Source organism: Chiloscyllium plagiosum, unplaced genomic scaffold (genome assembly GCF_037043375.1).
Source record: "Chiloscyllium plagiosum isolate Xiang-an unplaced genomic scaffold, Cpla_swu_hap1 HiC_scaffold_22, whole genome shotgun sequence".
Lineage (NCBI taxonomy): Eukaryota > Metazoa > Chordata > Chondrichthyes > Orectolobiformes > Hemiscylliidae > Chiloscyllium > Chiloscyllium plagiosum.
The window spans coordinates 57,413,032-57,425,511 of NW_028270160.1; the positions used below are offsets into that span (position 1 = coordinate 57,413,032).

The following is a 12,480-nucleotide window of genomic DNA, read 5'->3' on the forward strand; positions in this document are numbered from 1 at the left end:
GTGATCCTCTTCAATTTCCTCCTTGCCTAAAGATGCTTTACATTCCACATTGATATTAGCATCGCTGGTTAAACCAGTGTTTATTACCCATCTCCAAATGCCTTTGAAAAAGTGATGGCAAGCTGCACTTTTGAATCATTACAGTCCACCTTGTGAAGGTACACCCACAATGCTTGTGGGGAAGAAGTGCCAGGAATTTTAATACAGCAATACATTCTGCTTATGGTAATTATTTCATCTTTGATGTTGACCTTGTTCCGATAATTCGAAGAAATCATGGCAATAGACAAGTTATTAGCAGAAGCCTTACGATAGAAATGTCTACATATATTTTTAGGACTTTATTATTGAGTGAAATCTTTGAAGGAGAACTTGAGATGTAAGGGCATACCCAAACACCTGGTGCCTTTGTTTGTATAGTTGAGAGGCTATCTTGGGAGTTTCAAATGGGCTGTCTCTTTTACCATGCACATCTTCGTTGTTTTCCATTCCACTGCTGGTGTTGACAAGATGTTTGCCAAAACACTCTTTCACAGTCTTGTTTTCTTTCTCAGCACTTAATCTGAACCATCAACATCCTTTCTTCCCCAGGACTCCAAATCTCACCCAACTCCCCCCTCCGCAAACTACTGCATAAATTCTAACCCCTCCACATTTTACTTCAATTCTGACGAAGGGTCATCTAGACTCAAAACTTTAGCTTGCTTTGTCTCCATGGATGCTGCTTTACACCCATATCATTTTTTTTGTGTTTCAATACAGATTCCAGCATCTGCAGTAATTTGCTCCTATCTGTATCATCAGAAAAGCCTTGGTGAGTTACTGCAGTGCATGTTGCACATAGTAAATATTGCTGCCACTAGTGCATTGGTGGTGAAGGAAGTGAATGCTGAAGGTGGTAGATGGAGTATTAATGAAGAAAGTTGCTGAGTCCTGAATGTTATCAAGCTTGGTATCAGTGAGTACTTGCTCCTCCAGATGCAGATTGTGTCTCTTCCTCCCAGCTGCTTCCGTAACAGGTGTCCATAGTCCTGTATTTTTGCTGCTCATCCAGACAGACAGAAAATAAGGTAAGAAGAACTGGGGTTGATAACCTGTCAATGGAGGAGCTGAAGTAATGATTCTAGGCAATAACCCACTTTGACCAGAACATTCAGGATCCTCCATGACCAGGATGAGGTCGAAGAGAAGAAAAACCGGAAAACACCAAGCAGGATTGGCTAGAAACACAGAAACCATAAAAGCAGGCCCAGAGGAGCAAGGGAAGGTACACAGAACAACAGCAGCAGTCTGCAGAGAACATTATGTTTTAATTTTAGATGGTGGTGTTGTTTTTGGACTGGAGAAGTAGCAAGATGAGAAATAAGCAACTCTTCTTTTGGTTTTGCACTAACTTCCCTAAAATACTTGAGCCTGTCTGATTGATCTATTGAATCGAATGGTTGGAAGTTGAGGTTAATCTATTATTATTTTGATTTGGTAAATTCTAATTTTCTATTTAGACAATGCACAGATACTTCCTTTGGTTTATGCAAGTGGTTCAAAACCATGTGAAGCCAAATAAAATTGTTACTTTGAAAAACTGTTTTAAATCTAGCAATGATATATTGTTAGCATATTATTTTGATTTGATGAACCCTTCACTTGAAATTGGTCAAGCTGTTATATACTGTAAGCCTTTTCACATCTTGTCTATCAAAAAAACCTGGAAAAACTTCACGTAAATACTTAAGATAATGTTACTATGTTAATACATCACTTAATAAAGGGAGTTGGTGAGAATAAAATTTGAGCTGCTTAAAAATCAATAAGTAACCCTCCAGAAAATATCAAATAAAAACTCTAGATAAAGATTTATTTTGATCCTTCACAAACAAGTTGGATTTTGAGGAAATCAGATACACAGACAATGGAGGAACAAAATCCTTCTGATTAACAAAGGCTGCTGGCTGCCCTGGGGAGTATTGATGTTCACATACATAGTCTATGAGACCTTGCTATGGGGAAGTGAGAAATGGTACTTTACCCTCTGACCCTCTCAGCCTGACCATCCACATTCATTCAGAAATTGATCCACATTGGCCCACGTATCACTATAATGATGTGATGATGTGCAATTGATTGGGAGATGCTGTACATGTCTGCACTGAACCAAGACACAGAAATTCATTAAACATGACAGTTACCAAAATCCAATAACAACCAATTGAAGCAAAGCTCAAATTCTCCTCCATCATGTTTCACAAATCAACAATGATCTCTCAGAGCCAGTTCAATCTTCAGTGACATTGCTACTCTCACATCTCAAAAGTAATGAGTCCATTATCAGTAGATCCTGGCAACTAGTGGAGTCATCTCCACACAAGTCTCTGTTCATGATCCATTCCCCAGAAGGGTGCCCTTGCAAATTGCTGCTGAGCTGACCAAAATGCACACACCTCCGTTCTTCTCAGGTTCCCCCCTCCCTCAAATTGGAGGACCTTCTTCCAGAATGAACAATATACCTCAGCATGACCCATCTGATGGGAGCACTCTTCAGTTTCTGCAACACTGTCCTCTCCAACTGCTTTTCAACCCATATTCAGCCAGAAGACCATTCATTACATGGGCCTTGACCCTAAATCATAATCTTCCTATCACTTTGGTAAAGAGAAAAGGCTTACTGCATGAATGTCAAACACAATAATAGTTGCTAATGTTTTGCTGCACTTTAAAAGTTACTAACATTCTGATCCTCCACCTCTAAAGGTATGCTTAATAAAAAAATTCATATGGCCTGTAAAGTAGGGTCTTACTGATTCCTTAAACATTTCAGTTGCTTGGTACTTATTCATTTTCAAAATCTGTGTTCACTTATAAAGTAATTGGTTTGTAAAATTGCATCGCCATCTGATCAGAAGCCTGGACCACAGTTCAATTGCCCTCCTACTTCGCATCTTCACACAGCTTTTGCCCCAAGTTTCAGAATTTCTTCTTTGATTTAATGATAAGACAGCTATCTCCAGACAACCTGCTTTTTGTCACATACATGGTCTTGGAGTGCCACTGTAATGTTTCATACCAGCCTAATTGCTTAGCACAGGGCTTTAGGAGAAACTTTGGCTACTCTCCATGTCAAGAATATTTGGTAGAAGATTAGTTCAAGCCAAGTAACCTCCATCCTCAAACAGACTTCCTTCCCCAACCCTCCAAAACCTTTGATCCTGGATCTCATTCACAGGCTCGTTTGGTGAATCCTTACAAGTCATGAACCTTAAGGAGAAAAGTCTGAACACAATATGAAACCAAACTTTCCCAATACTGAAGGAAATGTAAGAGTGGCTTTCACTCCAATGCTGCCTAAATCCCAGTAGACCATGTCCAGGCTGGCACTGGCATCCACTAGAATTCAATTAGAATTAGTGCCCTTTGAATTTTACAATTAATTAAATTGAAGATTCCCTTCAGTCAATTGGGAGTATATTGGAAACAAAAAGCACTCCAGGGTCCAGAGACCATATGCCACTGAACAGTCCCTCACTGAAGGTAGTGTGTAGAGCATACCAGATCCCCATCACAATATCATCTGCAAAAAAAGGATGTTTTACAAGACAGTGCTCAGATTATACATATAAAGCAAGCACAAGCAGAAAAGAGGACATGTGATTGAAAATCTTGTTAACTCTATTAGCACACCACCCAATGGATGAGAGCAATAAGCAATTATAACACCATGCTGAATGTGTGTGTGTGTGTCACTGGTTAAAATAAAATAGGGGGAAGTGAGTTCTGCAGGCACTGGAGATCAGAGTCGAGAGTGTGTTGCTGGAAAAGCACAGCAGGTCAGGCAGCATCCGAGGAGCAGGAAAAAAAACAAAAAAAAAAAAGAAAATCAACGTTTTATGCCTTTCCTGATGAAGAGTTCCAGCCCAAAACGTCGATTCTCCTGCCCCTCAAATGCTGCCTGTCCTGTTGTGCTTTTCCAGCAACACTCTTGAAAAGAAAATAGGAGCCTAAAAAACAGAAAAAGGATAATATGAGGACTAACAAATGATTACTGCAAGTGATGTTTTGGGTATCTTGCAATTATTATTTGAAAATTTAAACAACTACAGTAGTTCTGGCATAAATTGAAAAGCATTTCTGTCTTCCTTGCAATATTGCTGGTTCAGTGGCTAATTCCTGCTCATCAACACTCTTCCTCTATCTTAGTTTTACTACTTGTTCAATGACATGCAAGGTGAGGATTTGCATTTAATGGAGTAAATAACAGATGGCAAACTGTTATGACCCTGGAAGTTTGTATTGTGGGGTAAAAGTAAAGTTGCCATAGGACCATAGGGCAACTCTTCCATTTGAGAGACTGTGGTGGTGGTTTAACCAGAGGGTCACCATACCTCAGACAAGGGGACAGGTTCAGAAAGTAACCTCTGCCATTGCAGGAACTTTACCCATGCTGTTGCTTTAACCCTGCATCACAACCTAGTCAACTAGCTAACCAACAGTCCTCCTCAGTCTAGATAACATAGGATCTTAAAGTAGAAACTATCACATGCTCAATAATCAACTTCTTTATACATGTATATAACACCATTGTTGGTGTACAGTAGATGTAAACATTTTAAGCTACAGCTGATGAAAGCAGTCAAGCCAAACTTCCACTCTTCAAACTCCTTTAACTAAGAAAGATTTTGAAGAGCTGCTACATGACATGCTATCAGTTTTGTACATCCATAGACAATTCTTTAGTTAATACACAACAATGGAAATATGAGCACAATTTATGATTAGATTAGATTCCCTACAGTGTGGAAACAGGCCCTTTGACCCAACAAGTCCACACCGACCCTCCAAAGAGTAACGCACCCAGACCCATTTCCCTCTGACCAATGCACCTAACACTATGGGCAATCGAGTATGGCCAATTCACCTGATCTGCACATCTTTGGATTGTGGGAGGAAACTGGAGCACCCAGAGGAAATCCACGCTGACACGGGGAGAATATGAAAACTCCACAGTGTCACCCAAGGCTGGAATTGAACCTGGGACCTGGTGCTGTGAGGCAGCACTACTAACCACTGAGCCACTGTGCCGCCCCTGATCAAACATGAGACAGACTTGAAGAAGTGTATTTGCTATTCTCAAATGATGATAGTGGAGAGGTTGGTGGCCAACTTGAATAATGCATATATTACATGCCAGATGTTCTGTGGACAACAAACTGGATACAATGCAGATATCCTTAGTGCAGCCGACACAAACATTGTTGTAGTTATTGTGACTATAACAATAATTAGCAGCCTCATTTGATATTGCATTTCACCCAGCTGTCCTGAGCCTGGGATCTTGGTTAGCCCTGACATCAGACACAGTCATTATCTATTCTTATTTCAATGGTTACAGTGCTAGTGGAACAATTAAACAAAATCATATTGCATTCAAGTAAACATCGATAGATTGAACTCACTTTTCCATAATCGGTCAAATAAACTACTGACTACATTATCTGCAACATCAAGAATGGCGGTCAACAACGCATCAGTAGTTGAGCAAGGCTTGCTTTCCATTTTAAACATTACCACTGGTGTTAACAATTAATTACCCTAATGGAACTCTTGTACATGAAGTGTTTTCCCTGAAGAGCAAGCTGGCAGAAATAAAACAGGCTGAGGTATGTGGAAAACAAGAGTCCCAAGTTTATTGCTCAATAACTTAACAGTTGCACAGGTGTCACACTTAATGCCAACGGTAATTCCTTGTTTTGTTCCTCATGAACATTAATTATTCTTGGCTCTGCTGATTTTCCATCAACCACTTGTTTTTGAAAGTGATAAAAGATAAATGATATAAGATGCAAAATATTATGGAAGCATGGATCTTGCATTTCAACATCTGACATTCATTCTCGATCCTATAGCAGATTTAAAAAAAAGCTGTTGATAAGAAATACTTGCAATGCTAAGGCAAGAGGGGCTGGGACGAGAATTAGGAGAAAGTGAGGACTGCAGATGCTGGAGATCAAAGAGTGTGGAGCTGGAAAAGCACAGCCGGTCAGGCAGCATCCGAGGTGCAGGAGAATCAACATTTGAGCACAAGTTGAAGGGCTTACACTCAAAACATCAATTCTCCTGCACCTTGGATACTGCCTGACCGGCTGTGCTTTTCCAGCTCCTTTTTCCATACTTTTTATGACTGGAATTAGGAGAGTTGCAACTGCAAAGAACATGTAATTGATGGACAGAATGGCCTCCTCCTATAGCAAACCATTCCTCTGATGCTATACAAAACTTCTAAATTATACTGTTGGGCAACTGGTACACTCAAAATATTCCTCCGAATCTCCCCCACCACACCGCGGAGAGGCATTAACTCAATGAAAACAAATGGATCAGTGCCACTTGAAATAGAACAAGGACTTTCAAACATACTGCTCCTTGGATGCTGCCTGAACTGCTGTGCTCTTCCAGCACCAATAATCCAGAATCTGGTTTTTCCCACAGTACTGTCAAGGCCAAGATATTAAATTTAATTTCTAAAGTAAACTATGGTTTGACTAATATCACGTGTATCTATCACAGACAAGTCAAACTGAACTTTAATTCCTACAAATAGACAGTGAGATTCTTCACATATTCAACTTTACCACAGGTATTTGCCAAGTGCACTTAAAGTATTGACTTAGTCCTCTGAGCAATACATTTCGTAACAGTTAAGCACTTGATTTGAAATAACTTTTTGTAAACACACTGCCTTGCAGGATGACTTCTATCGCCGCTTTATTGTGGATCACCACATTGAGGCCACGAGGGAATGCAACTTTAAGATTCACTACAGTTTAATTTAATTCTTGATAATTTCATGGACGATCCCACCACGAGTTGACGAATGTAATTAACTCGTTCTATTCACTTCTCGAAAGATGCTCCCACATCCAGAAAGCGTTAGGATCAGAACAATGTATGCCAGATATTTTGCGCAGATTATGTAACGAAGATAGGAGTGTTCGATAAAGGAAAACACATGAGGGTTTAACATAATTAGCACGTATACGAAATTACTGAAATAACAAATTATTTCCGATGACAAACTTTATAACTACAATAAATATTTATCTAAAAAAAAACAGCGCGCCAAGTTGAAAGATTTAGCAAGTAGTGGCTCTGCATTGAACCTGCAAACTAGGGCACAATACTTTTTAAAACAAAAGCTATTTGCACCTAACTCCTAGGAGGTGGTGGGGGTGGGTTGGGGGGAATTTACCCCGGGCTTGCCCGTCAAGGGTAAACTGGACGATCGCGATCTTTTTACGGAGGTTGACAGCCCGCCTCAGGCACGGTCAAGCTGGGAGGGGCAGTGTTTCCGATGCACCCCCATCCATCCTTTCATCACTCTGGAGTTGTGGTCCAAGGCTGCAGTGTTGCCAGGACAGATGTTGGCCGCTGCCCAGCAGCGGTTACCACAGTAACGCATAACAGAGCGCGCGCCGCTGCCCGTTGCCCCCAGGGACCAATGGGGAAGGGGGAGGAAGGGGGGAGTGGCGCGGGCCTCTGAAGAGCCGTTCCCCTTCAACCCCAAACAACAACAAATTTACCCTGACAAACCTGAGCGCCCCGGTCACCGCTCCGACAACGATGGCACAAACTTTCAGCAGCTTTAAAAACACACCTCCACGAAGCTGAGTGACTTACTCCCTGAGGGTTTAATCTGGCTCCCATTCTTACCGTCGTCTCCTCAAGAAGAGCCCGCGACGCCCCTTTCTCTTCGCCGGCCACCCACCCCCCCCCCACGGCCTCCTGACCACCAGCAAGGTAATGGGGGGGGGGGGCACCCAGTCAGAGTTCTCGGTTCATTCTGCCTCCGTTTGCTGCTTGGGCTCGGACTTGCTCTCCTTCGCCACTCCCCTCACAGCCGTTGTCAAAGTGGACAAGGGACAGTGATGGCATGAGTTTCCGCCACCGCCGGCTCTATGACGCGGGGGGGGGGGGGGCGCGACCGGGCGCACGCGGCCTCCACCGTCCACTTCAGACCCGGGCGCGAGCCAGCGCGCGACTCTTTGTGACGTCAGCGCCTGCCACCCGGCCCCATTCATGAAAAGCGTGCGCGCTGGTGTAGCTCTTGTTGAATGGCTTTGTGAGCGGGCAAGGATGTGACAAGTCTTGTTCGCGCCAGACCAAGGCGAAACCTATCCTTCTTGCTTTTTGTTTAGCCGGTGCTGGACAATACAAGCCCACAACACCCCTGCTGATACGTTTGTGCACTGCTTGCCTTTAACATGCAGCTCACTTTTAATCGGCAAGGCTTGTGAGACAGCTCCATGCCTCCCTGAGCCTCACAGAATATTCTGATTCCCCTGAGTAGTATCGGACGTCGTTGTGTCGCATGTTCGTCCAGTTATCGCGTCTAACATAAGCAATAGCATCGTGCACTGAGTAATTCACGAGTGCAAGTGTACACATCAAAGAAAATTCGTGTTTATCTTGTCCGGCTTTGCTTATCCTGAAAAGCAAAGGAACATTAACATCCATACATATCTGGTGCAAATATATCGTTATTGGGGTTTTCTTTGCTTAACAAAGGTATACTTAAAACTTTTAAAAGTCAAATTCCTTACCTACTTTCTGCACATGTTGCAAACGCATTCTGTTTAAGTCCACCATTAGCCCAACAATCATGAACTTGGCAGGACTGTTAGTTTTGAGTAAACGAAGTGACTTTGTGTGTCCAGAAGGGACGCTGCGCAGGATTGTCATTTTACTTGATGTTTATCATTTGTGTCATTTGGGGAGAAAGTGAGGTCTGCAGATGCTGGAGATCAGAGCTGAAAATGTGTTGCTGGAACAGCGCAGCAGGTCAGGCAGCATCCAGGGAACAGGAGAATAGACGTTTCGGGCATAAGCCCCTTCTTCAGGAAAGCCCTTCTGTTCCAGCAACACATTTTCAGCATTTGTGTCATTTGCCAATTTGGAGGAGAATTTAACCAATTTGAAAATCGATATTTCTTCGGATGATCACCGCTTCCAAGGGCAATTACGCGAAATCCAGTGTCCAAAAAGAAACAAATTGCAAATGTTTTATTCGTGGAAGAGGACAATGCGATTGCAAGATACACACCGCTACATTCCATTAACAATGGCTAAACTATGCCTGTGCAATCGCTGACCCACTTTTTCAGTCACTTACAAGACACCCTTATCACCAAAGGCTGTAGCTGTCAAATTTCATTAAGAGGCAAAATTCTGTCTGCAGCCATGGACTAGACTCACAGAAGTACGTCTGTCACCCACAGGCATTAAAGGATTATTGCTTCCTCAGTTAAGTCTTACAGTCTGGACTACACTGAAAGACGAGAAAAGGTTTCAGGTACCACTAATTGTTACCTCTTTCATTGTATTGTCACCACCTTTGAAGATTAGACTTTTTGTGAATGGGATTTCATCCAGCTTTAAAATTACTTTGCAAAAGACTGGTATGTGTACCAGCTGCCTCGAGTTATAGAAAAATAATTGCAAACCAAAAAAAAAGCTATCAGCATCCCAGGGCAAAACATTAAATCTTAATGTAATTATCAAATGGCAGAGTCATTAAAAGGGGTCACAGAATGCAAACATATTTCATCGAACTGTAGAGGTTCACAAAGATTATGTGACACAGTCTAATCAACCATTCTTCAAACTAAATGTATTTTTTATTTATAAACTGCTTAAATATTTGAGCAGTGGCCTGTTTCCTCCTCTCCCCTTAATTCTGTTGTGTTAACAAAAAAGATGCAGGACTGATACTGTTTCCACACAGCCTGCTAATTGTTTCCTGCAAATATTTATACCTGATAAATAGCTTTAATGTTTGCTTTGTAGAATGATTCTGATTTATTGTAATGACTAGTTTGCTTAGTATCTCATCTCCCTTGTTGGTTCATTCTAAAAAAAGAGAAATATTTTCAGGTCAAGTCATTTCATGTTAATCGTTCAGGCGTGAATAGTCTGGAACATTGTCAGTTTAAGTCCCACTCCAGAGATTTAAGCTTATATTCCAGGGCTGACAGTCCAGTATAATACAGTGTTTTTGCACTGTCAATGTGCTGAATTTAAACAAGATATTAAACTAAAGTCTTCTTTTCCTTCTCAGGTGGAAATAAATAACCCACTGTACTACTTCAAGGAGGAGTAAGGAGTACTCCTGCAAGGGAGTCAAAGGTTATAAAACAGGCAGGAAGTTGGAGTTAAGGCTACAATCAGATCAGCCATTATCCTATTGAATGGCAGAGCAGGCTCAAGCAGCCAAAACGCTGGCTTCTTCTATTTCTTAATTTTTTTCCATTCCTGGTGCTTTGGTCAATACAGTACTTATCTATCAGCCAATATTTCTAAATATTTGGTCACATATCTCAGTCTGTTGTAGAACTCTGTTGTGTAAAAAATTATTGCCATATTTTCTACATTACAATAGCCACACCTTAACAAAAACATTGTACTTTGTTTGTTGTAAAAAGTTTGAAACATCCTGAGGTTGTGAAAGGCAATCGTAAGATGGTCCTTTTATTTTAAATAACTCCATCAAAGCTTTCCAAAGTCTGTTTTTTCTCTTGTAAGAAGACCCAGCTCTGAGTCTAGTCCTTATGGACTGAACTGAAAATATCAAATGTAAACGAACAGATGGAAATAATTTACATTTAAATGACAGTTAAAATAATGTACTGAGGTTACAGTATTTGGAACTAAACACTTCCAGACCTAATAAAACCAATATATTGCCCTGTCGTAATTGTTTGAAAATATGATGATTGATGGCCAACACTAATCTGAAAAATTTTATGGAACTAAGCCCAAGGCAGATCTCCTCATAAAGATCATTGATGGAATCTTTCTGAAGAATATTAACAATAAAACCCATACTATACATACAGTATAAATAACTATTTAGCATTTTTGAAAATATGGAAGTACTCTGTTCAGCCCTTATGAGACAAATGTGTTTCCAATGCTGATTCTTGACTGCTCATTCAGACTTAACCTGACAATGTATTCAGTAAAACTTGCATTTATATGGTGCCTTTGTAATTTTTAACATCTCAAAGCACTTTATATGAACGTTATCAGACAAAAATTGACACTGAACTACATGAAGACAGCTGATCAGACAATCAAAAGCTTGGTCAAAGAAGTATGAGAGAAGTCTTAAAGAAGGAGAGAGATGTAAAGAGATGGAGAAGTTTAGGAAGGGAATTTCAGATTTAGGGCCCAGGTAACCAAAGTCACGACTCCCTGTATTGGAGTAAAGGAATTGATTGCTACACAGAGACCATATGCAACTTTAAAATATAGTTCAACTCTGAACTGAGCTTCAACTCTAACTCTTGAATACATCATCAAGATCATCTACTTCCACCTATTCATATCACCTCTGTATTTCAGTTTAACCTCATTGCTACTGAAAGTCTCATCGACACATCATTGCATCTGCTGCAAAGCAAATCCACCAAATCATTTTGAAGGAGATTGGAAAACACCAGGCAATACAGCAGGAGAGAAGTTATGAGAAGTAGTTTCTCTTGATTTCTTACATATTATTCTCCCAATTTCTATCTTACACTGGCAACAAGTTCTATTTATATAATGCTGAAATGTGAAAATAGAGATTAAAGGTGAATGATCAAAGATGTGGTTGTACAGAAAAATGGACAGATTCAGATGACAGACAGTTAAATCCAAACCAAACAATTAAATTCTCCAGAACTCTGCTCCCGATATGCAATGCCAACACATCTATCAACTTAGTACTCACTGAAGTCCATTTCCCACTCTCCATTGCATCAGGCTTGAAAGCCTATTCAAGTTTTAGTTGCCTTTTTAGCCCTGAACTACCTTACACTGGTTAACTTTTCCAGTATTAAACTCAGTGTACACCTACTGTTCCATCTCTCTGGTCCACTTAACACCCTCTGTATCCCAACTTCTAATCTATGCATCAAGCCGTCAGCATGCCCTAATACACTGGACAACTCTTCCTCAAGCCCTCCATCTTGACACATTTCCCAATCTTAAAAATATTCCTCATCCTCAGTATCTTCAAAAGCATCTTCAGTTACTTCTTGTAATTTCTCTCAAAATTTCCTGATCTCCTTTAAAGTATCTTTGGATGTTTGTTCTATGAAAGTCGTAAGTATTTTTGATAATTGAAGAAAATGAAAGTAAGTATTAGGTGGTAATTATAATGGAATAGCTGTACCTTTACTTCATTTATTTTTTCAAGGAATGTGAGCATCACTGCCTAGGCCCACATTTGTTGCCTATCTGTTGTGACTCTTGAACTGAGTGGTTTACTGGGCTATTTTAGAGGGCAGTTAAGAATCAGCCATATTAATTGAATCTGGAGTCACATGTAAGCCAGTCTATGAAAGGATAGCAGATTTCCTTCCTGATAGGACATTAGTGAGCCCAATGGGATTTTACAACAGCTGATAATAGTTGTCATGGTCACCATTCTTAGGCATATTTATTTAA

General features: G+C 40.6%; 1 protein-coding gene and 1 long non-coding RNA gene across 9 annotated transcripts in view; one reads left to right on the forward strand and one right to left on the reverse strand.

Annotated features, from left to right (window-relative positions):
* The window catches only part of rhobtb1 (Rho related BTB domain containing 1), a 213,823-nt gene that overhangs the window by 136,762 nt on the left and 64,581 nt on the right, over nt 1-12,480 (reverse strand). Inside the window, exon 1 of one of the 8 annotated variants that reach the window (XM_087999109.1) lies at nt 8,592-8,611. The exons of 5 other annotated variants lie outside the window; for them this stretch is intronic. The gene's annotated coding sequence lies outside the window, so the exon portion shown is untranslated. Of the gene's footprint in view, nt 1-7,701; nt 7,981-8,591; nt 8,612-12,480 lie in introns of those variants that run through there. 2 more of the 8 variants (XM_043712318.2, XM_087999111.1) reach the window with 2 other exon arrangements.
* LOC122561031 (uncharacterized) lies at nt 7,252-10,736 on the forward strand. Its single transcript, XR_015760963.1, has 2 exons — nt 7,252-7,788; nt 10,106-10,736. It is a non-coding gene; the product is annotated as an uncharacterized LOC122561031 (long non-coding RNA).